The 14,893-nt window shown below is 36.8% G+C and overlaps 1 long non-coding RNA gene across 1 annotated transcript; it reads left to right on the top strand.

The window, feature by feature from the left end:
• The first annotated feature begins 3,064 nt into the window (after positions 1–3,064).
• On the top strand, positions 3,065–4,782 carry LOC133735939 (uncharacterized). Its single transcript, XR_009859355.1, has 4 exons — positions 3,065–3,833; positions 3,959–4,037; positions 4,159–4,377; positions 4,750–4,782. It is a non-coding gene; the product is annotated as an uncharacterized LOC133735939 (long non-coding RNA).
• Positions 4,783–14,893: the final 10,111 nt, after the last annotated feature.

Genomic DNA, 14,893 nt, shown 5'->3' on the forward strand with positions numbered 1-14,893 from the left:
AAGATTAAGAAGAGGTGAAAGTTCAAGTGTGGGGGTTAGACTTGTCCATGAGGTAAAATATGTATGTATTTCCGTGAAAAAAAAAAAGAAAAAAAATTGTACCGCAAAAGAAAAATGTTTATGGATTTTAGTCCCCATATTTTGTGGATTTGGAGTTTATTTTGAATTGAAGGCCCACTACAAAAAAATTTGGTCTTTGTCCAGTTCACGATAATTCAAAGGAAGTTTAGAATGATTGCTTTTGCCTTGTTATATTTCACTTTATTGCTGGTTAGCTTTGTTGCATGTGCTGGTACCATAGCTTTTCTTTTGGTTGATTGCACTCCAGGTTTCTTTTCTTCTTTGAATATTGGACTTTCATTGTGGACATTTTATTTATTGCAAAGGTAATGCTTACAGACTTTGACTACTTGAGTTTGTGACATTTTGGTTATTCTTTTCTTTTGGTTTATGTTCAGTGCTATGGGTATTTGTTACTATGTAGTGATCAAGGTTTTGCTATATATATATATATATATAGATATTTGTTAAAACTTTATTATTACTTTTATTGTTTTGTTACCTTAAGAAATAAGGGGGGTTGATGGTTGCCAACAAAAAAAAAAGGAGGGATGAAAGGTTAAGAAAGAAAAAGAAAAAGAAGGGGAGTACTGGAGAAATAAGAGGCAGAGGGATCAGATAAAAAAACCAAAAAACAAAAAAGAAGAGGGAGAGAGAAAGAGGAAGGAACAAAGATAGAAGAAAAGAAGGGGGAAGAAAGGGAAGGAGAAGGGAGAGGTGTAGAGATTGGATCTCTCAAGTGCTGCGACACGAATTAGTGGGAAGACAAGGAGAAAGTGTTCAGCGATGTTCAATTTGTTATTGAAGGAGGGTTGTGTTAGCAATTGGCCATTTGGGTAGTTCTTATTTAAGAAGAGAAGGGTTTCTATTCAAGTTGCTTAGCATCTTTTATTGTTTTACTACTGTGAGTGACTTTGTTAAACTTCTCTGTTTTCATTTTTTCTTGTTGGTTTTACTTTGGCTTATTTAGAATCTGTTAAAGCTTTTGCAGTGTTAACTAATTGGTTAAGTTTGGTGTCTGATGACATGAGTTTTGGAGTTATTTGACATTGCCACAAAGAAAGTCTCTTCCTAATATGCGTTGTGACATTGCCAAGCTTCTTGAGATTGGCCAGGAAGCTACAACTCGGATTCCGGTAATTTCTCTTTTTTCATTGGGGTTAATTTACTTGCACAATATCGAGAACAAGTTCTTAGGTTAGTAATTATTTGGTATATGTATTTCAGGTAGAGCATGTTATTAGAGAAGAGAATATGATGGCAACTTAGGAGATCATTGGGCTATTTGCTGAGCTTATTTCTATTTGCAGATTGAGGTCTGCTGTTCTTCTGCTGATTACTTCTTCTAAATATATTGCAAAGAAACAGGGGCCTTGTGTGCAATGAAGGAAGTTTATCTCCTTCCAGACATGGTTCTAAAAATCGGTCTGGGCGCCCGCCTAGGCGCTGGGCGCTGAGTGACCGCCCCGATTTTGGGCTAGGTGACAGGGGAGATCGGGTTGCGTTTCGACGGGCGCCTAGGCGGGCTAGGCAGGCGCTGGGCGGCCTGGGCGTTGGGCTAGGCGCTGGGCGGGCTGCTCGGATGCATATGTTCTCCTCTCTCTTGCGGTTCTCTCTCCTCGACGACACAACGGCTCGATTCTCTCTCTAGTCTCTCCTCACGTCGTCCATCAATCTGTAGTCCCAACATCACTACGTCTCTCTCATTTCCTCAAATCTGCCCCTTTCTCCCTCCTCTTTAAACTAATTTACTGCAAACCAAACCATGCCATACAGAAAGATTGAAGCTTTGAGTTGGGTTTCAAACGTTCAACTGAAAAAGCAGAAGAACCCAAATGGGATTGTCACCCAAACTTTTGGGTCACAAGAAATTTGGAAAGAACTGATAATCAAAATGGATGCAGCCATTTTTTTCGTTTATTTACTGAGGAGAGAGAGAAGAGAGGGAGGGGGACACTAAAGTGAAGAAGACGGCAATGATAATTGATAAGCACGAGTAGTGGCCTAGTGGGGGATTTTGAGCCGTTGGATGTGGGGAGTGAATGAGTGATGGCAAGGATTTGTTCCTACAAAGAGGTATTTTTAGGGTTGTATATCTTATGGACTAACTGCTGCTTGTTTTGTTTTGGGCTTTAATTTCTTTGGATTAACATGAAACTTAACCACCTCAACAAATAGGCACGGTTCGGTTTTATTCTTTTATTCCCACACTTGAGATTGCTAATAATAAGTATGATGGTTTAATTCATAAACATTTTATTTTCCTTATTTTTTTTACTTTCAATTAATTGTAGGACTTCTAATATTATTATTAATTTTATGTCATCAAAATAATTAAAAAGATTAAAAAAATAAAAACCGCCTAGTCCCCGCCTAGGCTCCCGCCTAGGCCCCTAGGCGCTAGTCCTCTGGCCACCGCCCGACTAGCGCCTAGCGTTTTTTAGAACCTTGCTTCCAGATGATATGGAGCATTATTGATGTGAATATTCTTCTTGTTGTCCAAGTTTCAGTCATACAACACAACACAAATTAAACAATGTGTTGTATGACTGCAAAAAAGTTCAAAAGTAAGGCTTCTCCTACAACAGTTACTAGATGTTAGCCAATTTGATGACAATATTCACACCACACACTATGCCAATAACCTCATCAGACGACAGAGCTCAGACGACAGACAGGTTGGTTTCTGTCGTCTGATATAATTTAACGACAGACAGTGTAAAAACTGTCGTCTGAATATAGCAACATACCATGGTAAGTTAGTTTTGAGAATTAAGTTTATTTTCAAACAACAGTTATCTGTCGTCTCGTCAAAGGAGATAAATTGATTTCGTTTTGGATCGTAGCTTCTTTTTTTTTGTTTGTATTCAGACAACATATATCTGTCGTCTTGTCAAAAGAGTAAATTGGCTTTGGATTTTGTTGGAACTATTTTTTTTTTGGCACAACATGAAGGAATTTAGTTCCAAACTTTTAAGGATTTCTCTCTCCCCGATAAATTTATCAAACCAAAAAGAATGGTTTCGCTCTGCACATTTTTCATATTCCCTCCTCACCCATTTTTCAGATTCATTCCCTCCTCATCCAATTTTCAGATTCCCTCCTCACCCATATTGAACTCCCTCTTAGCTTGCTTATTACAACAGAACAAAAAAACAAATTGGTTTCCTCTCCTTTAACCCAAGCCCACTCAGATCTCGCCTCCTAATCTCGCAGCTATGTCTAAAGCTCGCGTCTCCGTCGACATCAACGTCCTCCACCGCAAGGATTTTCGGGACTACGAGTCCTTCATCGTCCGGGGGTAAGTAAACCGTAATTCTCTAAACCCTAATCTAATCTGATTCCTTGATTTTTTCAATCTGATTTTGGTTGTTAGTGGTTTTGGTTTTCTAATCAAGGGATAAGGGTGAGTTGTTGTCAACTGGGGATGAAGGGGATTAGACGAGAAAGGAAAAAAGAAGAAGAAGAAGGAACAAGGACAACGAACAGAGGAGGAGAAAGGGAGAGAAGAAAAGAAAAGAAGAAGATGGGAAGGGAGAAAGAGGTAGAGATTTTGGGCTCGATGATGAGTCGGTCTTATGGAGAGTTTCTGTTCTAAAATAGGATTTTGGTCTAGGAGTTTCGGGTACTGCAACTAGGAAGATGTGAGAATTTGATCTCATGATCATGGAATTTCACCATCGAAATTCCGGATGTTGAAGAATTGAAAGAAGTTGGGCAGAACTTCTAGAGCCTTGTTTTCATTCTAGTTCTGGTCCCATTTAGGATTTGAGGTGAGTGACTTCTTTACTTTACAATTTTACTTGATTTCTATATTGCTCTATTGGTTTATGCTTTGATTTCTATAATGTTGGGTATCTATTGTCATGTGAAGAAAGCTTGTCAAATATGCATACAGATTGAAACTTTCACATAAGGGTTTCTGTACTAGTTCAGCTGCTAAAGTCTCCAGCTCCAATGGTGCTCAACCAAGCAATGTAAAGCTCTTGAATTTTTCACCCTTGTTTTATTTTTCCAGTGGAAATTGCACTTGGTATTTTGTTTCATGGATTTTTAGCTATCGATTATGCTGAACTGGAAGTTAGTATTCTGTGACAGGGCACAGATTTTTGGATGGCCACAGAAGAATTTAGTTGCTTCGATTCCTCTAAGAAAGGATGATGATGTAGAAAGCCAGATTGGAGAAGGGTGTCTTAATGTGAAGGTCATATGAATGGTTCACCACACCCGAGGAGAGTTGATATGATCTCCAACCTATTGCAGCTATGTGTAACTATTGTTGGCTTTGAAAACAAATGTTCAGCCTCGTTATGATGGGTAATTTCTCTTCTAACTCACCATTGTTCTTTCAACGTACAGCCATAATTCTTGCCAATCTATCTATCTCTTTACTATTTCTGGCCTGATATTACTTTTTGGGATTGGAATCATGCATGTCAAAGAAGTAAAGGATCAGTGCTTAAGAAAAGAAGTTTTGCAAAGATATTTACCTCAACAATAAATTGTTAGCACATTAGTTTAATTTGAATATCGGAACTGGAAAGGAATGAAAAGAGTTGGGAGTTGCTTGTTGTCTTAGGACATTAGGGATCCAGGAATTTGAATCTGAGTAGCGTACGAAATATTAGGTTAGGATTAATCCAAACTTCCAACATTAATTTGATCTTTCTAGAGATGTCTTTGGTTCAGAAATGAGGAAAGACAATGACTAGACACGACAGTACAATCATATATAAACTCATGTAACGCATCACACTTTACGAAGTACTCTTTACGCCTGTAACTAATATGTATGTCAATCGTTGACAAGACCCGCCCCGAATTTCATCCTGAATTCCGAGGTGGCCCTGTGGGGCCCACCTTAGGAATAACTCTACCGAAAATTCGGCAGAGTCACCCCTAAAAATGGACTACCCAACCTGTAGAATTACAATCACACTTCTAACAATCATCCATAATATCCTGGAGCCACCCTGCTCCCCAAAATCCAACAACTCCATAATAAGCAACTGAAATCCGAAAATAACATATTCTTAATTACACCAAAGTATCTTCCAACCTTTACATTATTTATCCCCAACAGGTTATCAGAGCAATCTAAAAGAGGAAGAAGAAAATAACAATACAGGTAGGTTCAACAGATAACCTACAATGAAAACAACAGCAGCAGATGCTATGCCCCGAATCCTAATATGCCGAACCAGCTACTCTGCAGACTGGGCATTTGAAACCGAAGGGCCCAGGGGAAAAGCACATAAAACGTTAGCGTGAGTGGACAAAATAAATAAATAAATAATTGTAAAGAAAAGTGGGTTTGTGCTTTTCCACATTTATTCCTTTTAAAAACCCGATGCATGCAACATTTAAGAAAAACACATTTATCAACAAATCCAAGATTCTCGTGAAAACACACCAGCCCCGCTGGTTACGAAAATAACGGACTAGCCCCGCTAGTCAAGTCACGAAAAAGTATGGGGAAGAAGTTATCACCATACGAGAAGGGAGCCTCCCAGGCTCGGGTCGGAGTGTCCCACACTCTGGAGCATCCCATGCTCTGCTCTTACTCACCCACAAACACATAGTAAGCAGGGAGGAGTACTAATAGGCTAGCTAGCAATAAATATGACGACCCAGGTATGGCGGGTAAAAACCATTAAAATCCAGTAAATCTATAAGGCTTCCCCATGTCCCACGAATAAAGAAAACACGGGTACGATTCCCAACCGTACCCGGAAATTCTCGTAAAAGTCGTATAAAGCAACAGCGTGTCCCACACGCTAAAAGAATAGCTAGATTATCAATAAGGCATTCCCAATGCCAAAATCGAAAGTCGGTAAATAAAGAAGAAATATCACTCCATCGAAATCCCATTTCGAAAATCCTTTAAAAAATCTCAAATCGACGAATAGAAATATAATATTTAAATCCGGAAGTCACCTCGGAAAAATGATTCGTCGACAATCATCATAATTCGTAAATCCAAATTAAGATCCGAAACCAATTCATTTCCGAAATCACTTTATAATATTTCGTAAATCTCAAAACCCAAACAAATCTGAAATCACTTCAGAATCCGAAAACCAAAATCAGTAAGGATAGCAAATCATCATATGCTCAAAATATAAAAGATGATAATTAAATAAAGCATTTCTTTAGAGAAATAAATGCATGCATCAATATTCAAAAACAAACGTCCACTCACAGTATACGGCTAGCGTGGTATCCAAGCGTAAGGTTCCTCGTCGAGCGATGAGTCAGTATCTCGTCCTGTACACAATTGTATTCCGTAAACAACAATTCGATAAAACAATACGATTCTATAATGAATCCCGAAAACCCCACGTAAACTAGCAACTCCAACTCCTTTCGACTTCAAGCCAAACTTCACCATTTATATCAATCCATCGATTAAGGTATTCCATGACGGAATAAGGGAAATCCGAAGGCCGGATTCCCACAAATCACCAACCGAAACTCCACACTTTCAAAATTCACAAACAATTCCAAACTCCTCCAAAAATTACCAAACTTCATAAACAAGCTCTACTCAAATTATAGGATTTATTGGGCTAAAAATTGGAATTAAATGTCAGCCCTACGCGCCACCACGCGCCACCCACAGTGGCGGCGAGTGGGGCCCACGTGCCGGCAGCCACCACCTCCGATGGCCACCAAATTTGGACAGTAGCTTCTACTCAACAAAACTAACCATTCATTCAACTACAACATCTCACAATTTTACCTTTAAGAGCTCGGATTAAGCTGATGAAGTTTGCCCAGAAAATTGCTTCGGACCCAAAGATGTTCTTCGTCGATTCGGCCTCCACACAGCAAATTGGAATGCAAGGCCTTAGGGGAAATGATCTTCGTGGAAAACCCAAGCTTCGACGGCAAGATGGTGACCGGAGGTGGCCGGAATCGCCGGAGATCGGCAAAAATAGCTAACTGCCACCGTAGCTTCCTCCGCTCCAAATCGAGCTTCTCCGGCCAAATCGTCGTAAAATACCTCCACAGGCGTGACAAGGGGAAGAAACCGAGCTTGGGGGTGGCCGGATTACGTCCTGGGTCGGCCGGAGGAGGAAGAAATCGGAAGGGGAAGAGATCCGGCCGAGAGGGGAGAAAGAGTCGGGGAGAGAGAGAAAGGAGAGTTACCCGGTTGGGTAGGTTTCCAAAAATAAAAATCTACCATCAGTAAATTCCCATATATATACAACTTACCATGAACAGTAAATTCTACATTTTTGGCCATAACTCTCGCATACTAAGTCCGATTTTTACGCACCACATATGCACGCGCTCGGTTTAACATCCTCTACAACTTTCGTGAAGAAAATTTTCTCAAATTCTGACCCGAACAAAAAGTCAACTTTTAGGGCCACTAAAAGTGCTGAAACGACAGTCAAAGTGAAAATAGTTGTCGTTTACCGTCCAAATGACCAGTAAACGGGTGAATTTGGGTTCGGGACGTAACAATCGTGATACCTTTTCCTTCATATCATTCTTTAGATGAACATTACTTTCCTAAACTCAACAGCGAATCCATCCAAATCACCCTATGATTGTCAAAACAGAAAATACTAACATTCATCGAGAGAATGATATGGAGGAAAAGATACAGCAATTGATGCATCTATGTTACATTCAGTAAATAAATCTAAGAAAACCCATTACTGTTCACTTCCTTCTTCCTGTTTCCTGTTTCTCTTTTGCTCTCTTTTTCCTGTTTCTTTCTGCTTTCTTTTTCCTTTTTCCTGTTTTTTTTTTGCTTTTTTTTTTTTTAATTGAATCTATCTTCCTCATTAATTCTTTCTTTCCTTGCTTTACATCTGATCCTGAGGTGGACCAACTGAGCGCAACTCTATATTCTACAACTGGTTTCAGTGTTATGTCTTTCTTTACTGGAAAATTTGATCAACAATTGTAATAGACTATGTTCAGCTCTAACATGCCTATAACAATTGCTGACTCTAAGTTTCTGGTTTTGGGTTTGAAGGCAGAGTTAGATAAGGAATAGGGGTTGAATTTGGAGCTGCAGTCATGCTTTGACAGGTAAAGACTTGAGCTATTATTTCATGGGTATGTAATTGTTTTGCATGAAAAAGAAACACAGAAGCTATCATTGTTGAATGACGAGTGATTGATCTATGTTGGTAGGGAGATATGTATGAATTGGAGGAAAGATATGAACACAATTAGTATTGCTATCAAAGTTTGGCATACATGCTTATATATAGATGTGTTTCTTTGATATAGATTTATTCCTGGGACTGCAGAAGTAGGATTGCTGCTGTACATGAAAAAATTAAAACTACTGCAAATACATTAGTATCAAAATAAAAAGAAAAAGAAAAAGGAATTGGAAAAGGAAAGGAAGAAGATAAAGAATAACAAAATTATACACCAGAATTGAAATAGAATGTACTATATCGTGTCCTTTCATATACATTTTTCTGATGTCTTCTTTAGTTGTTTTTTTTATTCGGTTGGTTAATGTCAATTTCTATGCCAGTTCTTTCAGAGGCTGGAAGAAGAGGAGGGGAGAGGCAGAAAGTAAGCAACTGCTTTCAACTTAATTTTAAGTATATTTTCAGTGACTATTTGCTTCTTGACCACTGCAAATTTATAAATGCTACATGGTCACCGATTGAAAAGGTGTAATTTACTGACACTATTAAGGAATCCCGTGAATTATTTACTATAGTTTCTCAACTCAATCGAGTATAATTTATGATTTGTTCCTTGCATCTTTTCTATCTCTTTTAGTGTTGGAGAATCTTTTCTGTCATGGATACTTTTAGCTGCTTGAGTAATTGTAGATACTCAATGACGTATTTATCTTAGTATCTTAATTCTCATTTCTAAAACCTAGCAATTTCCTTGATAGTGTGATGTGCTAACTAGAGAATCTGAGTTTAGATAGTTTTTTAATTTTTTTTTTTTTTTTGCATAGAATATGAGGGGGTATTGCTTAAAAGAGTTGACAAATTTATATTTGTTCATTAATAAGAAAACTATTTTACACTTCAGAGCACTAATCTCAATCAATCTTATTCAAGAAGGCATTACAAATTGGGCATTAAACCAGGTGAAAAACTATTCCCTCTTCATTTTTTAATTGAAAATCTATTTATCTTTGACAAAGCCAAATTCATTGCTTTCTTGGATTCCCAATGTTGAAACTGAAGTTTGGTTCTATAGTGCCCTTGGCTCTACACATTGTCATGCTGATAGGCACTTAAGGATCATTTTAGATATAGTTGTAGTGATATAAATGAGAATACCCTGGTTTGTTGCTGCATTTTTTGGCGGTGGCTATCTACAGGAGTATAATTCTATTTAGTTATCTACTTTTGCAGGTCAACTGTAGGAAATCAAATTGTCAAGGAAAATTCTTTTTGGAAGTTGAAGACTATCGTACAGTTTTTGCAGTGTTTATCAATGGATATGTTGTTAGTGGTTTCCAGGTTTTTGACGAATATATGGTACAAAGCGATTTCCACTTTCTATATGAATGGTATATTTTGGTTTATATTTTCAGGTTCTGATGAATGTATGCTACATTACTGTGGTTTCCAGGTTTTAGAATGTATGTTGCTTTATTAAGAAAAAAACAACACATTGAAGCCAAATTCTATGGTTGTAAACCAAATCACACAACATAAAAAGGAAAACAACTGAACATCCAACAATAGAATTCAAGCAAAATTCTGTTATTGGAAACAACCAGAATCCACAAACTAAGATAAGAGTTTGTAGTCATAGTGTTATTCACACAGCAGATTATTGTTGTGTAAAATCATTTCACACGACAGATGTAACAAAGAAACTTTAAAATTCTACACATTCAGACGACATTTTATTGTCGTCTCACATTAAAACAGACAATAGATTTTTTGTAAAGACTGTTGCTAGAGTTTGACAACAACAACATTTGACTGTTGTTCTATTTCACATCTAACCACATATACTTACAATTTGTGCATATTTAAGCACATTCAGCCGACAGATTTTTTTTAGGTGTCTGTCGTCTGAATGAATTTTTGACGTCGGGCTTTACCCGTCGTCTGAACGTCAATCAGATATCAGCTTACTAGACGACAGATTTTTTACATATCAGACGACAGTCATTGTCTGTCGTCTGATGATGTTATTGGCATAGTGACAGTTAACCAAATATAGTTTGTTGTGTGAACTAACAACCAACAACAAAAAACAAGAAAATTCTGTTGTGCGAGATTCATAACACACAACAGAAATATATATAACTATCCCTGTTGTCTGAATGAATCAACAGACAAGAAATATCATTTCATTGTGGTTGTGTGTTACATATCTCAGACAACAAATAAAAAATTATAGTTGTTGGGTCTTATACATCTCAGACAACAAGAATGAATTATAATTGTTGTGTGTTATGAATCTCAGACAACAGCTAATTTCTTCTTTAATTGTCTGAATGGCCATGTCAATGCCGAGTCATCCCCGCACATGCCATGCCAGGCACATGCCTGAGCAGAATCGCAGAATTCGTACAGCAGAAATATTACTCTGTTGACGAAATGAATATTGCACAACGGTGATATCACCGTTGTGTGATTTTTCAATCACGCAACACTCGTTTAGACCACAGTGAGGTTGGTCATCACACAACACAAAATCACCGTCGTTTGATTAACTTATTGTAGTAGTGTATAGAGACTAAATCAATGAGAAGAATAGAGACTTAGGCATCGCACCTAACCTTACTCATGCACAAAATGTAACCCATATTTGATGTAATAACATGCTTTGACAAATTTCCCCTTAGTGCTTTGGTGAAGCTACCAAGAAACCAACTAATCATGCAATTCAACAAACTTTGGTGAATCTAAGTTAAACTACACAACCTTAGTCCCATTTATATTTCATTAAAACACAAGTGGACTATGAACCGCAAGCCTAACATCCCCTTAGAGTAATTAAACTCACGACACATGTATTAAGTTTAGAGTAAAAAATTCAAGCAACTTAACAGTTCCCGTAAGAATCACTAAGCCACCACCTAAAGGCTACACATGCTCACGCATTCAAGAAGTGGTCAAGTTCAAGTTTCCGATTCATTAGTTTCCTAAACATGCTTTCTAGGTGACTAAGCTAGCTGACCTGCACAAAATTAGTGCTCAATTTAAAACCCTATCAATGTAGTAAGAATAAGTAGGGATCGTTCTCAACCAGGGATTAGGGCCTTATTAATTCCTGAAAAATAAAACGTTAAATTGTTAGACAAAATAAAACAAAGAATATATATATATATATATATATATATATATATATATATATATATATATATACATATTTACGATTTTACAAGGTAAGGGGATTTAGGATTTTATTTCTAAATTAACAACTAATTATATACATGTGACACATCAAAACACAAAATCAAGTAGAGAATTATGAATGGAACGAATTTAGACATAGTTAACTACTATTAATACGTTTGGCAAGGTTTCAAAGAGCAAATCACGAATCAAAATATGTCAAAGCAAGGAATCAATCAAGAACAAAGATGAACGCATGCAAAGTTCTTTTTACCTCTCTTTAATTAAATTAACTTGATGAACGCACCATAGTTAACCTTATTAAGCATGCAATTACTAGTGGTAGCTAATCACTAACAAAAACACAATCAACGCATTAAGTACGTTGAAAGTTTGATCAATTCAAGCCAAGAACACAAGTTAGAACGCTACTCAAGCATGCAAGACTCATTGTTAATTTACTTAAGTAACTATAGGTTTTCCACTTTAATTATTAAGACCTAGAACGCTAGCACATTAATATGGATTCAATTACATGTTCATCAATCAAAGTATGCATCCAAAGATCAATTAACACATAAAAGATGGGATTGAAGCTCGAAATTAACAATCATGCAAAACATATATCAAATCGCAGCTTTTCACTTTGAAAACCTACAACCTAAAACATGCTTCATAGTATTCGAAAACTGCATATCTAAAATCAACACCTCATCCACAAAAGAAATCGCAAATCACAACCCAAAAATAGAAAACAAAATCGCAATATATTAAGAAACTGAAATTGTTTTTCAATACAAAACCAAAAACAAAATAAGGTGTTCATGGTTACACTTTTTGATCTTTAAGGACGCAAAAAGCTTCAAAAGGAGGTGGAATGGATGAGGATCACGGCAAGGATGCTTGAATGGAGATGGAGATGCTTCACGGCCTTGAAATTTGGAGAAGTTGAAATTGCCGAATTCTTTTAGAGAAGAAGGGGATGTGTTTGTGGTATTTGATTCTGAATTTTGTGGTGTCTTAAACATCTTCACAAACCTCCCAATATATAATGCATGGCTAGCCAAGAGAATCAAGGTCAAAATCTACCTTGTGACATCATTCAACCAATGAAAATATTTCATGAGAAGTAGAGAACAAGTCACCTCCTTGTTTGCCGAATTCACCATGCATCTAGACCCTATTTCGGCCTCCATGGAATCAGGAAACTTAATTCAATATTTATTATGTTTATTTTCTTTCCATAATTCACACGAAGTAGATTTTCTCCAAAACTCTCCCTTTTTATGCCTTTGTCGAAATCTTCTAATATTTTCTTTATTTCTCACGGCAAAAACCAATAAATATGGAACATGGACTCTTCAAGACGTCAAGAATGATCTAGAGACTCATGTGCAAGTCACATGCTTCAATCTTTGGGCCAGACTTCTTTAATTTGACATTTTCAAAAGCCCATCTTCATATATGTCGAAATTCTTGTGCATTCTAGAATGTTCTTAAACAATCTTGAGTCATCTTCAAGTCACAGCATCTCCTAGTCTTCCCAGGTCTCCTAGTAGCATCAGGACTCCTAGTGTGATCGGGTTTCCTAGTCCAATTGGGATTCTGTCATTTCTTATTTTTGAACAACATTTTTCCGAGCTCACTCCTAGTTGAGTTAGGATTCCTACTTCAACTGGGATTCCTTTTCCCGGTAGAACTAGGAAAACTTCATTTCTCCATTTCTGATCATTTCTGCGCATATAACTCCTTGCCTTCCATTTTTATACTCAAAAGTACCTAAAAACACAAAATAAGTTAGAAATGATATTGTTAAGGAAATAACTAAGCAAAATATAGAGAGAAATGCACTAAAAACATAGTCAATATTAGTCTCATCACTAGTAAACACATTTAGCAAGCATTAAAGTTTAGAAGTCCATAGATTCAAAACATGCATAAACAACAAACACATGGAAATTTTGCATTATTTGCACATATGCCCTAGCTTCAAATCCAACTATTCACAACACATGTTATTACAAATACAAGCCATGAACATCAAACTAAAGAGAGAAGGAAGGAAAGAGAGAAGAACTACCGAACCTCCCACCTAGCTCTCAAAGATATCAAATGATGAGAGAATTGCTTCAAGGTATGAGATTTTTGGTTTTTACAACCCAAAACACCATACACATCCACAAAACTCAAGAACAAGCTAGAACAAAGGCTTGGATTTGTGAAAGCAAGTGTTGTGATTGATTTAGAGTGTGTAGTAACTTCGGTTTTGGTGAAACCCAAGTGCCTAAACATCCATCTCTCACACAAACTCAAAGAACCACTATGCCAATAATGTCTTCAGACGACAGATTATATCTGTCGTCTGATATGTAAATTATCTGTAGTCTATCCAGCTGTCATCTCTTAAGGCATCAGACGACAGATATCCTCTGTCGTCTCTTCTCACTCAGACAACAGAAGTTTCGCAAGGCTTTGTCGTCTGAACAACCCAACATTCAAGTATTTGGGACTTTCTGTGGTTAGTAATCATATACAACGACATATTAATGTTGTTGAAATGAGGTACAAACTACAGTTTTAATTAAACCTCTGTCGTCTGAAAACAAATAAGAAAACATATATATGTTGTCTAAAGTTACCAAAATAAAGACTTGTTTGACAACCTGTTGTTTGATAATGAATTGAACTTCAGTTTTATGTTGTCTGTTAGAAGTATTTCTGTTGTTTGGTAGTGAATTGAACTTCAGTTTTTTGTTGTCTGGTAAAAGTATTATGTAGTATGATAGTGAATTGAACTTCAGTTTTCTGTTGTCTGTTAAAGGCATCTCTGTTGTTTGATAGTGAAATAAACTTTAGTTTTCTGTTGTTACTGTATTTGTGATACAACATATCATAAACCTGCATTTGTTGGATTTGAACCATAGCAAACCTCATTCTATACACTAGTCATCAAAAAGGCATATTAATTATAAGATCTGAAATCAGCAAATTCCTCATTGCATAAATTAACCCACCAAAGTACATTCCCATCAGTAGCATAATACTAAACTAGCAAGCATGCTAGCCTTTACATCAACCGATTTTAATTACTGCCATTATTGCATGGATCCTAATCTAACTAAGACAAAAACCTAGTAGCATCCATAGATTAGTTACAGCAACTGCAAACATTTGTTCAACACTTTCCATTAGTTCTGTCAAAATGCACAAAAGCAGTTCCTAGACACTACAACTGCTCATAACCTACCAGAAACAAAAGCATATATATAGGCTGATACTTAATTTTCTGGGAACTTCAAAACATGCTTAGCCCATTCCGCTCGGATCTCATCAATATCCTTGTCTGTGTAAACCAAATTTGACCTCGTTCCCCACTGCAATAATGAAATGCAGCAAATTAAATATGAAAGTTATATGCACAGAGCATGCACTATATCATTAAACAATAAAGTCCATGGGTAAGCAGTTGATCAATTTTATCTCATAGAATGCAGGGTAATTGATAGGCCTGACAATTGGATTCAAAGACATAT

This window comes from Rosa rugosa, chromosome 1 (assembly GCF_958449725.1).
Source record: "Rosa rugosa chromosome 1, drRosRugo1.1, whole genome shotgun sequence".
Taxonomy (NCBI): domain Eukaryota; kingdom Viridiplantae; phylum Streptophyta; class Magnoliopsida; order Rosales; family Rosaceae; genus Rosa; species Rosa rugosa.